At 40.2% G+C, this 14,701-nt stretch overlaps 1 protein-coding gene across 3 annotated transcripts in view; it reads left to right on the plus strand.

The window, feature by feature from the left end:
- PACRG (parkin coregulated) overlaps positions 1–14,701 on the plus strand; it is a 515,568-nt gene that overhangs the window by 406,876 nt on the left and 93,991 nt on the right. The window lies entirely within an intron of this gene.

The raw sequence follows: 14,701 nt of genomic DNA on the forward strand, positions 1-14,701 counted from the left end.
GTTTGGTTGTCATAGAGGCATACCTATACTGAAGAGGCTGCTGGTTTTTTTTAGGCCATGTTTACTTCACTCATCCAAAGAGTCTATTTGTAAAGACATCAATGTCCAAGTAGTCTGGAGTTACTAAAATGAGTCATGGGAATTAAGATGCGCATATGCCTACGTGGCCACTGGGAGCTAGGCTGACTATTCAGAATCAAGCACGCTCTGCCTCACTTTTAGTCTCCTTGTTCTTTACTCTGCTTCTCTGCTCTCTCTCTCTCTTTTTTTTTTTTTTTTTTTGCGGTACGCGGGCCTCTCACTGCTGTGGCCTCTCCCGTTGCGGAGCACAGGCTCCGGACGCGCAGGCTCAGCAGCCATGGCTCACGGGCCCAGCCGCTCAGCGGCATGTGGGATCTTCCCGGACTGGGGCACGAACCCGCGTCCCCTGCATCGGCAGGCAGACTCGCAACCACTGCGCCACCAGGGAAGCCCTCTCCTCTCTTTTTACCTCCTTCATCCCTCCCTCCTCCCTCCATACCTACACTTCATTGTCCTCAATGCACATTGTAGGCGTTGGAGATATTTCAAGTGTTTCTCCTCTAAATTAATGTCTGCTGGCTGCTGAACCATGTCCCCACCATGAGCCTTCTCTCCTGAGACTGGTCCTCTCCAACTCACGTCGTGATATGGAGTCGACCTCCAGAGGGAGTCCACTTCTACTCCCCCTCAGCCCTCACTGTGTTCAAAATGAGGCAACGTTTCAAAGGTAACAATCAAAGCACAATAAAGACGGTATTCAGGGATGTGTTGGTCCTCTCAACCCCACACAGATGACCGAATGACATTTGATTGTTTTCATATTTCCCTGTAATCAACTACAAGTTGTGTTGGCTAATTGTTGCTTTGCTTTGTAATTCCTTACGTCTCAACACAATCTTGAAGGCATTCAATCCAAAGAGAGTGCTGCTAAAGAAAATTTTAACTACACACACCACTCTGTCCACATTTGCGAGACTGTCCCTTGAGTTTGGTTGTGCTTACGTTACAAATTTAACCACGAAATCTATTTAGACGTGTGACCAATGAAGAAAGGCATTGAACGGCCCTCCTCTGCCCACCTTTCCGTGCCCTTACTGCACAGTCTTTTCAATGCCGTGAAACTTCCTTCTTCTGGTCCACAAAATATTTCCCCCCTATTTCCTGGAAGTATACTTTAGAAACAATTTTATGGTAAGCAGAAATAATAAGGGACTCCTATTATTACACCACTGCTACATGTAGCTCAACAGCTGAGGAGAATTATTTTAAGAAAAACTTGACTATCAAAAACTCTGAGGCCTGCACTCCCTTCCCTCTGTTCTACGCTTCCCTTTGCCGCCATTTTGACCTTATTATATTTCTTTAAATGATAGAGATAGATGATAGATAGATAGATAGATATAGATAGGTGATAGGCAGGCATATAGATAGGCAGACAGATATTCAGACAGGTTGATAGATAGACAGAAAGGTGGTTTGGAAAATGGATAAACGGTAGAAAATATAAATGGGAGAGATGAGAAAGGGAGAAAACTGAAGTAGATAAAAATAAATTGAATTTGTGGTTATTTTACTGAAACCTTAAAAACCTTGAACCTAAAATCATCAACAGTTTCCTTTCCACCAGAAAAAAGAAATACATATCTAATTAGTGGGTATTTAATCTTTTTCACGGTAAGAAACTTTTCCTTCAAATATAGTTATAACTGCTTTTCCGTTAGTGCTAATCAGTTCCCATCTATGTGAAAATTTTTGGTGCTTTCAGCTGTACAAATCTATTTTGAAATCACCTTTGGCTATAAAGGAGAAAAAAATACCATCTGTAAATGCTTTTGTCTAGAGGTGTATCATCAAAATAGAGTTCCAGTCACCTCTGTCCTTATGACACTGGTGGCTATTTTCTATTCTTATTTTAAATTTTTTCTCCTTATCTTCCATTTTAAGGGAGCGGTTCAGAGCAAGGGCTATCTTATCTTTCAAGGGAACATAGAGCTAGCCACATCCAAATGAAATTTAAAAGAATAGCTGTCCAGTTCATGTGAGATGCACAAATCAAAAAATGCAAAGTTGTGGTGTCACATAAAGCATTTTGAAACTTGCAATACGCAGCATAAGGATGTAAGACGTTATTATTATTGCAGAGGAAGAGGTTTCTAGATATGGATTTTCTGTATGACTTTCTCCTTTTCCATGCTAATATGTGCTAATATCTTGAGGGAAATTGGAATTAATGGAAAATTTTTTATCCAGTAATATACCTTCCTCATTGAAATAGCCATTTGAAGCTGGTCTTTCAATGTAGCACATGTTTTAACCAAATGAGAGGAATTACTTATTCATGAAAATGATTTTCAGGTTTTTATAATTCACACTACCTGTTTTGATTGTGAAAAATGTTGTTTTGCTAGTATAGTGAGTCAAGATAGCTCAGTAGTTAGAAAATATTATCTTCAGAGTTAGGTCATTTGTTAATCATCCATTCAAAACACAGTATCAAATACCTAGATGGTCATAAAAAAATAAATCAGAGTACCGTCTTCACCGTGCTTAGCATGCACCAGGCACTTGCTCTGAGCTTCCTTCCTCTTTTTACGTTTATTTGATTTATATGATTTATCGCATAACCTTCACAGCTCTATGAAGGGGATAGCATTGCTATCCTCACTTTACGAATGATGAAAGTAAGGCCCAGAGATGTTAAGTAACTTGCCCAAGGTCACACATCTAGGCAGCCTGGCACCAGAGTCCCCGTTCCTAATCATTTTACTGCAGGAATTGTGTGACTTGCCCACTAGTGAATCCCAGCATCTGCCACACTGTCTGGCAGTAAGAAGGGCTTAATAACCCTGTGTTGAAGGAATAAATAAATCCACACCAATAATGTTAAATACATTCGGTTCTGAGCGCTTAAAGAATAAGAGTGATGAGATGTTCCCTGCCCTCAACTAAATTGCAGTCTGGTCCTGGCAGTTGGAACCAGCAATTCTAATTCTCTGTCATCAGGCTTTCGACTGGAGCAAAGGCTCCAAAGCCGCGTTCTAAGTGAAAAGCAGTATTGTGTTTCCATTCCTTCATGGCTCATCACAACCTTATGATGCAAATGATGAGGAAACTGAGGCCTCGAGCGATTAAGGATCTAGGTCATGGCCACACAGGGAGAAAGTGGCAGGTCCAAGATTCAAACCCAAGCAGTGTGGCCCGAAAGGCCTCACCTTGAACCGTCAAGCCTGGGGCCGCTCTAGCACCTAATACCATCTTGGGGAAGAGAAGTACAGTGTGGAGAGCAGTGGGGTAAAGGAGGTGGCCAGACTGAAACGTCACTGCGGAAGGATGCAGGAGGTGCAGTTCTCGTCCCCGGAACTCCTCCCAGAACTCATCTCCTCTTTGGCCCCCGAGCTGATCACCGTTCCGTGTGATTCTTCAGCTTGTCGTGTACGTTCATCATGTACGTTCATATGTATATTCACACACAGAGATATAGAGACATATCTATACGCACATATAGAGTTAGGGATACATATGGATTAGAGGTAACATATCTATATTACTATATTCCCGTATATAGTAATATTTATACGTTTCAAATGTTATTAAGTGGCATTATAGTATGTGCATCTTTCTGAGAGACTTGCCTAAGGACACAAAACATTTGGCCATTAAAGAATAGATAAAGACAGTGATCATTTTTTAACATTAATATGTTATCAGAGATACTGATGCTTGGAAGAGCAGAAAGAGAAGAAATTTGCATTGATAAAGACTAAGAACCAGAGGAATCTTCTACTCATCTGCCTCTGTTTCCAGTTCTGAGTCTGCATATAATTTTTATTTTTAAAAAATGGAAAAAAAATGAGACAACTATTTTTTTTTCTACTATGGAGAAGGAAAAGTCCTAGGCCTGCTAGTTCCCTAGAACCTCTGGCATCACCTGAGAAGGGAGTTTCTCTCCCAGAGCAAAACCACACTCTGGGGCAGAGGCACCTCCTCAGGAGGAGACCCCCCAGGACTCGCACATGCACCTGTCCGCGTGTCCATGTGATATGTGATCCCGTGACCTATAATGTTTGCTTGACCTTACTCTAAGGCAAATAGCATTAACCTTGGACTTGAAACGCCAAGGGTATGAACGTGGGCACGTGTCACATACTTCCAAGTTCATGCATACTTTCCGAACAACACACAGCCATGAGTAGGAGAGGGAAAAGGATTGAATTTCATGAGCAGCATTCCAGATGTATTGATAGAACTGCAGCAAGAATCTTTTCTCTAAGCAACGTCAAATTTTAACCTTTTAGTGCTCAAAGTGAGGACGCCTGATAATAATAATGGATAAACCAATGACAACTAAACACCTCCATGGTTTTAACATTCTTTTATGATCCTTGTTTCGAATAGCTCTTTAATAGGATGGCCAACCATCCCAGTTCGCTCAGGACTGAGAAGTTTCCCAGGACACAGGCCTTTCATGGCTAAACTTGGGATGGATGGTCCCCCCGTTCTTATATTTCATTGCCCTGGGATGCCCTTCTTCACCTGCTCTCCTGAGCGACCTGACACCCAGAAACTGGCCCGCTCCCAGCTCCCAGAACCCAGGGTCTGGGATGAATCAGCAGAATGTGGGCCCCGCCTCTCAGCGGTTTCCTGTCCTCTGGGTTCTCTCTGGACCTTTCTAACCCTCCTGTAAGCAGGCTTTCGTATGTTTTGTAGAGTATGCGTTTTCTATAAATGATATTTATTATTTTTACCTTATAATTTGTAAATAATTATAAGGAAAGTTAAAGAGACAAAAACATATGGGAAGTTACTTTTAAAGCAGCATTAAGAAAATATGAATACTTTAATAAAATTAGTGAAAACTTGAAATTTACAAAAAGGATTTTTCACAAACTCATTTTCCACGTCGTTAGAGTACACATATTTTATTAATTCTTAGTAGTACATAGAAATTTTTAAAGGAATCAGGAAATCTAGCCTATCGATAGTTTCACAACTGGGTCTTTCTTAGTCGTATGGTCTACAGACATTCATTTATGTCCCAATCTCTTAAAGAAATGGAATTGTAGAGGATACAGTGGAGTAGAACCCCCCTCAGCCCCTCGTTGGGAGCCGCATGGGGGTCTAGCTGTGTAGGGAGGCTCTCCCCTTGACCTTCGGGCCTGGGGTGGGATTAGACCACTCAGCTCACTAACTCCTTTCTTGTCCACCTCCTTCCCCAGTTCAACTCAACAAACATTTACTGGCTGCTACAGGTCCTTGGGGAGACAGGAGCAAGCCAAGGCCTCACACTTGGGCACAGTGCCTGAGCTTGCGGGGCCCACTTGCCAGACTCAGCCCTATCATGCCACCTGTGTAACCTGGGACCAGTTAATCTATCTGTTCTGTTTTCACATTTGTAAGATGGGATGTTAACCTACCTCGAGGGGGCTCTACAGGGGTCAAATGTCTGCAAAGGCCCCTGTGGATCCAAATCATATTACAACTGTTAGTCGCTGTTTCTACTCTTTTCTAATTAAGGAGCCTCTGGTTCACTGGGGGAGGCAGATGTGCCTACGAAGCTACGCAGGGGGCAAGCCAGAGCACTGGAGTCTGGTGGTAACTGGGAGTCCTAACTGGGAGGCTTCCCAGAGGTGGGATTAAGGCTGGACTTTGCGGGACAGGAAGAGTTAGAATAGCCAGCAAAAGGAGAGGCATCCAGGCGGAGGGAACGAACCTCGTGAGCAGATGTGGGGATTTCAGCCGGACTGCGAGGAGGCTGGGAGGCAGCTGGACAGATGGGTCTGTAGCTCAGAAGACAGGCGTGGACGAGGGAGACGGTGAGGAACGCTGTCCGCATGGACCCCATGCCAGGGCTCAGGTTGGAGGTGCGGAGAGGAGAGAAGCGGGAGGCGAGAGCTCCGAGCGCCCGCTGCCTGACAGTTAGACGTAACTAGTAACTAAGGAATAAGAATCAAGTCTGTCTGCACGGGCAGCCTCATGCGGTGTACGATCGGAGTCCCTCTCCAGCCCCAATGCGCTGCCATTTATGTCCTCCACTGCTGTTAAAAAGCTATATGAATATATATGTGTATATGTGTATGTACATTATAGATTCAGTTTCATTCCTATGTTTTCCCACATTCTGCCAGCAGTAATAGAACAAGTTACATAGATTGCCACCAACTGTCAAATTTTCAGAATTCTCCATTCTCAGAGTTCAAAGAGAAGTAGTTGTAATGATGGTTTTCATATTGAAATGAGAAAGAGTAAGCTAAGCTAACCTAGAGAGGCTTCTAGCAAGTAAAGCTTGGATTGACTCCCAGCCTGCAATTTAAGCAATTCAGATCAAAAAATGAAATACAAATATGCAACTTTGCCTAAATCTCATGAATAATTGAGAAAAAGCCTCGGTAAGTACTTTTGTCTGGGGCTGTGAATAAAGCATCCTAAAGGAGTGGTTAGGAGGCCAGGATCCCAAATCCGACTGCAAGAGTTCATCCATGGGCACCTTTTCGTCTCTCGTCTGTTTGATGGGCTGTGGAGTGAAATCTCCAAAGGGAAGAATCTGGGGAGTCACAAAGTCTTGGGGTGCCCACGGGGATAAGCGCCTTTCTGATGCCTGTTTGCCACAACTGGGAGCCCCAGAGTGGGTGGGTAATTGTCATTCCTCGTCTCCCTCTGCCCCTCCCTCCTGCCGACCCAGGATTGTCACTCGCCCAAAACCAGTTGATTAAACAATTTGAGATGAAGGAAACACCCTCACTGTGGATCAAACGCATCTTTTCTGAAGATTTATTTTGATGAGGAAAGAGACTGTTTGCCTCAGGTCTTTGGTTGATGCTTTTCCTCCTGCAGTTCATTAGCTCATATGACAACTGTTTCTGTGTCCATCGCACTTCTAGGGCCTAAAGGAGAAGTTAGTTCTGTTCCTTCTGAAACTGTAGGGCGATCGCGGCAGACTCTGGGCTTACGAACATACTTGTGTCACCAACTTGTCAGAAAGGGCCGCAGGCGGTATACCAACACTGCTGTGGTCCTGGAGCTTCATAAGACTAATTATTTTGAAAATAAAATGAAGAAAAGTTACCTGTCCATTAGGTGCTGCGTGCAAGAGCTCTTCCTTGTTAATGCAGGTCGCTTCAAATGACGGGGTGCACACCTTCTGCAGCGCTCACCAGTCATATTGGGATGTGGTTGTTTGCGGCATTTCATACCTGAGTGAGGTGTGATCAGGTTTTAATTAGTCCCTGTAAGGCGAAAATAGACTGCATGTGTAAATAGTTAAAAACAAATGTCTGTGTTCATGATAAATAGTGATTTCTAAGAAAAATGATGATTAAGTTTTAAGCGAACTAAAATTATGGAGTGGTATCTAATTTGAATTCTGTGATAGCTTGGGGAGTTTCCCATCCCTAAAGGGTAGTTTCGTTTTTGTGGTTTCATTCATAGGCACTCGGGAGCACAGGCAATAACTGTGTTTGCATGTATTTGTAAAAAGTTGTGACAGGACTGTTAACATTAGGTTGGCCTCAAGATAATAATCCTCTAGAAGAATTTATATATTTTAATAGGTAATTGATAGATTATTGGGGTTTCAAGTTCTTTTATTATAAATTCTGATCCACCTTTGTGTTATCATAGTATTCAATTTTCTCTAAGATTATATGTATCAATACAAAAATTCTCATCTTTTCCCCTTGGATAAACATTTTCTGCATGTGCATTTTTTTATATGTATATGTGAAAATGTTGACAGAGATGAAATACCCCATCTGTGAACCACACCCTCTTTTCTTCTTCCTTGCCCCTACCAATCACATGTGGGACACTAGGAACCTGGGGCAGTAATGCATGAAACATCTAGGAAACAGGAGATACTGAACCAGGTAATAGGAAGATCCTAAAGCCAAAAAACCATGGCAGGCTATTAGTAGTTAAAAAAGGAGGAAGAAGAAGATTATTAACATGCCAAAGAGGAGGAGAGAAAAGAGGGATGGAGGGACTTATAAAGAGGAGGGATATATAAGGAAAACACAATGTTTTTGCAGACCCTTGGAGAGGTGTATAATTGGAGGAATGTACCAAAGGAAAAAGTTATGTTTTTGCTGTCCCTTAAGTTTTCCAAAAAGAAGCTATGTCACAAGTAATTTCAAATCCAGATCTGGTTGAATTCCTATGCAGAGAAAGAAATGCAAAATAAATTCTTAACTTAGGAAGTTACATTGAGAGAAGGTGCTAATATCTGCTTTTGTTATTTCCGATTTGTGAAATGTCACACTCTTTTTTTTTTTAACTAATGTTATTATGCATATTCAGTTTACTGTCAGCTCGTTTGGGTTTGTGTGGAATGTTTCTCCAGGATTTTATGCTTTTCTTTCACAAATTGTAAATATTTGTCAACGTATCAATGTTCTGACTGTTTCAAAAAAAAAAAAGCTTTGTAAAAAGTGAGAAATTTCTTTAAATGAAAAAAATTTTTTACCAACGTAAGAACACACATTTCCTATAAACTATTGTCTAAATAGTATTTATTGCCTACTAAGAAAGCAGGTTGTCCTTTTTAAAAAGCATTCTGTGCGCTCATCCTTTTATTTATAATTTAGAATAAGGTTAGTCTCTCAGCTGAAATGAAAATAATGACCACTGCCTATTGTCTTTGCTAGATGAAACAGGTGATGCCCAGGGTTTCAAAAAATCTGAAAACAACAAATGTTCAATGAGCAAAGAAATGAATGTGTAAGACCTAAAATTTGCAACATGTGAATAAACCTCAAGAAATACTAAAATCCATTGTCATTCTGGAAAAAAATCCTTGGTTCACATTTTTGCTCATTGTATATCTGACACTTCCTCTAAATTCCAACTCCCTTCTGTTTACACATCGAAACAATCACATAGAAGCCCAGTTATACATTTTTTTCTTATTTTCTGACTCCCCACTACCTAATGCATAGATGGTAGCCTGATCCATTTTTATATTAGATTAAAATGCATGCAACTAATTTTTCTACAAAATTAAAATATAAGACTGTCAGGATCCATAACTGTCTCTTTGAAGAAGGTGGAATAACCTAGTGCCCATAGTCTTACTTTTGCAATAAAATTATGAATCATTGTTCACAAATATTCGGTGCAATAGAATACCAAGTGAGACTTGACTGTCTTAGAAAAGGCAAGCCTCTCAATCTGTGGATACCATATGGATGTCGCTGAGAAGGAGTTGGGGCTTGGGCTGCAAAGCTGTCAGGCATTGGAGAGCATATGGAAGTGGCCTGTTTGGGGCCACAGACTGTCGATGGTGCTTCCTTTTCTCTTCACAGTTGTGTAACATATTGCCACTGTCTATATAGCATAACTTAATAGCCAATTTGAATTGCATTGTATTTAAACTGGTGTTATCCTGATCGTAAGCTAGCTTATATCGCATAATTTAGTCCAAAGTTTATTTCTGCTTTATTTACTCAATAAAGCAAATACTCTAAAGAATTGAAATAACTTCTATTCATAGGCTATTTCTGAGCTTTTTTTTCTTTTCTAATCTTTTCTTTTCCTAAGGCATAATATGGTCCATTCCATCAAGACAGTATGAGGGTGATGGTGATAGTGGTGGTTTTTCACAGTATATAAATTAAAAAAAGAAAACAGCAGAGATCAAAACTGAAGCTAAATGTTTCTTTTTAAAAAGAATGTTAGAAAGACAAATATCATATGGTATCAATTATATGTGGAATCTAAAAAAATGATACAAATGAAATTATTTACAAAACAGAAACAGACTCACAGACTTAGAAAACAAACTTAGGGTTACCAAAGGGGAAAGGTGGGGGGAGGGATAATTAGGAGTTTGGGATTAACATATACACACTACTATAAGTAGAATAGATAATCAACAAGGACCTACTGTATAGCACAGGGAACTCTACTCAATACTCTGTAATAACCTATATGGGAAAAGAATCTGAAAAAGAATAGATATATGTATATGTATAACTAAATCACTTTGCTGTATACCTGAAACTAACACATTGTAAATCAACTATACTCCAATATAAAATAAAAATTTAAAAATAAAATTAAAATGTTGGAAAACCAAAAATAAGTAAATTTTTTAAATTATCTGTTTATATAAAAGATCAAATAAATTTAGCTTCAAAAATAAAAATAAATAAAATAAAAAATAAATAAAAAGAATGTTAGAGTATGTTAAACATTAGAATCCTCTCTATATTAATTAATAAGTTGGGTCAAAAAACAAACAAATCGTACATTTTATTTAGCTAATTTTGGCATGCTGTTGGCTTCTAAACTGTTTGGGCTGATCATACCCTTGGATTTCATCTTTTTGATATAGATTCCTAGGTTTTTATTGCATTGACTCCCAAAAAGAATACTACACTATTACGTATAATCCAAAAATATATATATCCTCTTTGTGTGGAATAAAATGTGAACTAACTTGGAGAAAGGAACGGTTCTAGACATGTATTTCATTAATATAAATATCCACCTCACACTGTGTGAACTAGCACCTCTTAGAATTGATGTTACAACGTTAGTTGGAGAAAAAGAAGAAAAATCACCTTTGTATTAAAAATATTTGTCTAATGTTAAATAAAAGCACCTTAACTAATGTGAGAGGATATTTTTCTCCTAATTTATTACAATTTTCCCCTTTTGTACTACACTTCCTTTAAAAGATCTAATAGGAGTGGCTAGGCAAGCTGTATTTGAGAGGAGCTACAAATAGAAGCACAAGTCAAAGTAATCTATAGCCTAGCACCCAAATTCATTTACTAAATAAGGTTGTGAGCAACATTAGGTACATTTTTCTGACACCTTTCCCTGTTGACAAGGAGCTGGGTATACGTAGTAAAGGAAGTACACAGAGAACTATTGTTAGCATTTATCAGCAAATGTGATGAGTGGCCCTGAAATAGAGCATCTTATCAGTATTAATGTGACAACCACCTCACTGTGAAAGTGGAACTTTGAGAGGAACCAGGAGATGGATTTTGGTGGGCAAGGTTGAAAGTAGTTGTAAGTTGATCTAGCATTTTGTATTTCATTAATCAATCCCTAAATCTGTAAAAAAAAAAAAAAAAATGACAGTGAGTGGGTGGGTATAAAGTAGAGGTTGAATGGTACAAACAACAAATAACTGTTAATATTGACAGGTTATGGTACAGGGATTACCTAATTTCACAGATGAGGATAGCACAAAATGAGACAACTACTACATAATGTTTATTCTAAAGGAATATTATGACTTTACTGAGTTTTTCAATTTCCTTCATATTGATTTTTTTCGTAATGTGTGAAATAAACATGGATAAGCCTAGTTAATACTTGAACAAGGTTCCAATACATTCAAACTATAATTTGATATGAAGCATATGACACAAAGGAAATATCGTATTTTAAATTAACAACTGAAAACTGTCTGAGGCTATTTCATATGTCTAAAAAGCATAAACCTTCACATTCATTATTTTTCTTGAAAAAGCCACTGTGACTCAGCAGTAAACCAAGTCTAAGACAGTCTGTTAAAATCAACACTCCATTCCACAGCCAATGCATGCAGTCCTTGGTCCAAGCCACTTAAAATTCTCTAAGAACATCAGACTGTTTCTGTTGGGAGACCTATTCTCGGCCAGATGCTTTGTTTTTTGTTTGTTTTTTTAAGTTATTAATTAATTTATTTATTTTTGGCTGTGTTGGGTCGTCGTTTCTGTGTGAGGGCTTTCTCTAGTTGCAGCAAGTGGGGGCCACTCTTCATCGCGGTGCGCGGGCCTCTCACTGTCGCGGCCTCTCTTGTTGCAGAGCACAGGCTCCAGACGCGCAGGCTCAGTAGTTGTGGCTCACGGGCCCAGCTGCTCTGCGGCATGTGGGATCTTCCCAGACCAGGGCTCAAACCCGTGTCCCCTGCATTGGCAGGCAGATTCTCAGCCACTGCGCCACCAGGGAAGCCCCAGATGCTTTGTTAATGTAACTACTGGCAATGTCTCCACTGTGAAATGTGCTTGTGATGCCCATGAGTCATAGCTAATTCTTCCATATTTTAAAATAAAGATACTATTAAAGATAACAGAGCAGTCAGATGAGTAAACAGACAATTACGATGAGACTGTAAAGGAAGGCCAGCATAATGTATTAATTTGCTGTTCTTAATGGACTTTCTCTGGGACCCACATATATTTCTTCTCAAGTATTTATAGAACTATTGAAGAAGTTTAAATATTTTTATACCAAAGTCCTATTCATTCCATAACGCACAATATCATTCTAGAATGTAATCTAATGCCAAGTACTCAGTGGTCTACAATAACTATTGAACATGAGGACGGAAAATATCCACTGGAGAGTCTTCATTAAAAATATCTCCACCAAGAATAAAGGAGAGACCACCAGAGCCCTAGACATGGCCTTGGAAGGTCTGGCCCCAGTTGAGTGAATCCATTTCTGAAGGCTGAGGGCAGTAAACTCCAAGCATTAGTTTCCCTGTCTGCAACACGTGGATGAAATCTACTGCAGAGGTATGTTGAGGGGATTAAATTGGTTAGTGTATATTAAAGCAGCCATTAAATGACTGGATTCAAGAGTAGATTCTCAGTGAAATATGTATCTGTTGCCTTTACTTATGCTGAGTATAAGACAATATCAGTTCATGGTGCACCCAGTTTGTTATACTGAGGGTCACAACCCTGAATTTTTAAAAAAGAATTTCCTCCTTAGAATAACGCCAAATGTAAAACATATTAAATAAGAAACGGCAGGCTGTTTAAGTCAGTGAACCATGTCTACGGGGAAAAGAAGGTGTTTCATTTCAGGAGTCCAAATGCTAACCCTGTCACCTCTTCTGACCCTGGGCAGTTCTATGCCTTATTTAATCAGACTGTAAACAGCCCTCAAGCTGCTTATGATGTAACAATGTCTTCCTTCAAGTAACACTGACTTAATAAAAGTCTTTATTACTTCATTGGAGCCTTATTTGATGATACTAAGTTTTTTCTCTTAGGCTTGCATGATAGGTTCTAATCACAGACCTTTCTCTCTTTAAAAAAATCCCTTTGGCTGTTAACAGTGTCATTATGACAGCAACACTTAAAGCTGACCTTTTCGTGACAGAGGTAGAAATTCTTCTCCAGGCAACGTGGTGATTCTTAAATGCTTATGTGCGAATTGTCCAACCACCTCGCCTTTTGCAGGAACATTTCATAACCCCGTGTGTACTCTTCTATCGTTGGTTTAATGAAAACATTAATGCTTGGTTTCAGTAATATTTTCCACATAGTAGAGTCCATTTTATAGATTAGATGAACAGACACCTAAGGTCAATTGTTTTAAAACTTACCACAATGATCAAAATGTTTTTCCTTATCCTATCCACCAGTAACACAGACATGTAAGGCTTACATTCACAGGTAACTTTTATTCATGAGAATTTACACTTTTACCATATTTGATTGATTATTTTCATAACTTAAATCTAGGCATTATGTCTATATAATGGAACTTAAAAGAAAAGTCTTTGGACAAGAACAAATTTGCCATGATTTTCAGTATTTAAATCAGTTGCACGTAATAAAATAACTCATGAAAACATTTTACTTAATATGGCTATCGATTACAATAAAAGGTGGCTTCCTAGTTCCTTCCCCCAGGAAACAGTTACTATGTATGAGTAGTTGAAATGGCTGAGCCTCTTGGCTTTGCAGTCCTCTCAAGTTTGGTTGGGAAATAGGGAAATAAGCAAACAGGAGCTGCAGGACGAGAGAGTATTTCCTCTTCCAATGATTCCGTCCAAGCCACTAGGTAAGGCCCAGCACGGTCAGCATCCACCTGCTCTGGGAGGAGCCATGGTCCAGAGAGAGGTGTCGGAGCCTGAGAAGAGTGGGAAGGACACCCGCATGGTGGGAAACAATGCCAATGGCCCTGCAAAGGGGATTGGAACACAGAGTGACAAGAAGGGTATTGTGCCAAAGGAGTAGCGGGGTGCAGGGCAAGGGTGGCAGTGGAGACTGGTTACATGCAGGGGTGGAGCAAATAGGTAAATACAAAAAGGTCAGGGCTTCCCTGGTGGCACAGTGGTTGAGAGTCCGCCTGCCGATGCAGGGGACACGGGTTCGTGCCCCGGTCCGGGAAGATCCCACATGCCGCGGAGCGGCTGGGCCCGTGAGCCATGGGCGCTGAGCCTGCGCGTCTGGAGCCTGTGCTCCGCAACGGGAGAGGCCACAGCAGTGAGAGGCCTGCGTACTGCAAAAAAAAAAAAAAAAAGGGCAGTGGGAGCAGAGGAAGGTAAAAAAAATGGAAAGATAGACAATTAGAATGTACTCTGTGCTGTTGGATTAGATTTAGAGATATTGGTGTGAACTCAGATTTTTCAATATACATAAAGATAGATATAGAAATAAATGTGGTTGTAGCGATGTGTGTGTGTGCCTATAGCACTGGCCACTGAGAGGCCTGGGAGTAGTGGCACCGCAAAAGCAGTGAGCAGAACTAGTACCTAGATTTTGGATTTTAAATACCGTTTTCCCCAAAAAGGAAGCAATGCTCCTTAGAGCAATGGCTGGAGTAATGGCTGATTCCAGGACTAAGGCAGGGGAAGTACAAGATGAGCAATAAAGAGAGAGAGAGAGAAGGAAGGAGGCAGGAACAGAGAGAGGGAAGGAGGGAGAAAGAAACAGAAAAAGGAGCTTAAGGA

This window comes from Stenella coeruleoalba (genome assembly GCF_951394435.1).
Source record: "Stenella coeruleoalba genome assembly, chromosome: 12".
In the NCBI taxonomy this organism is placed as follows: domain Eukaryota; kingdom Metazoa; phylum Chordata; class Mammalia; order Artiodactyla; family Delphinidae; genus Stenella; species Stenella coeruleoalba.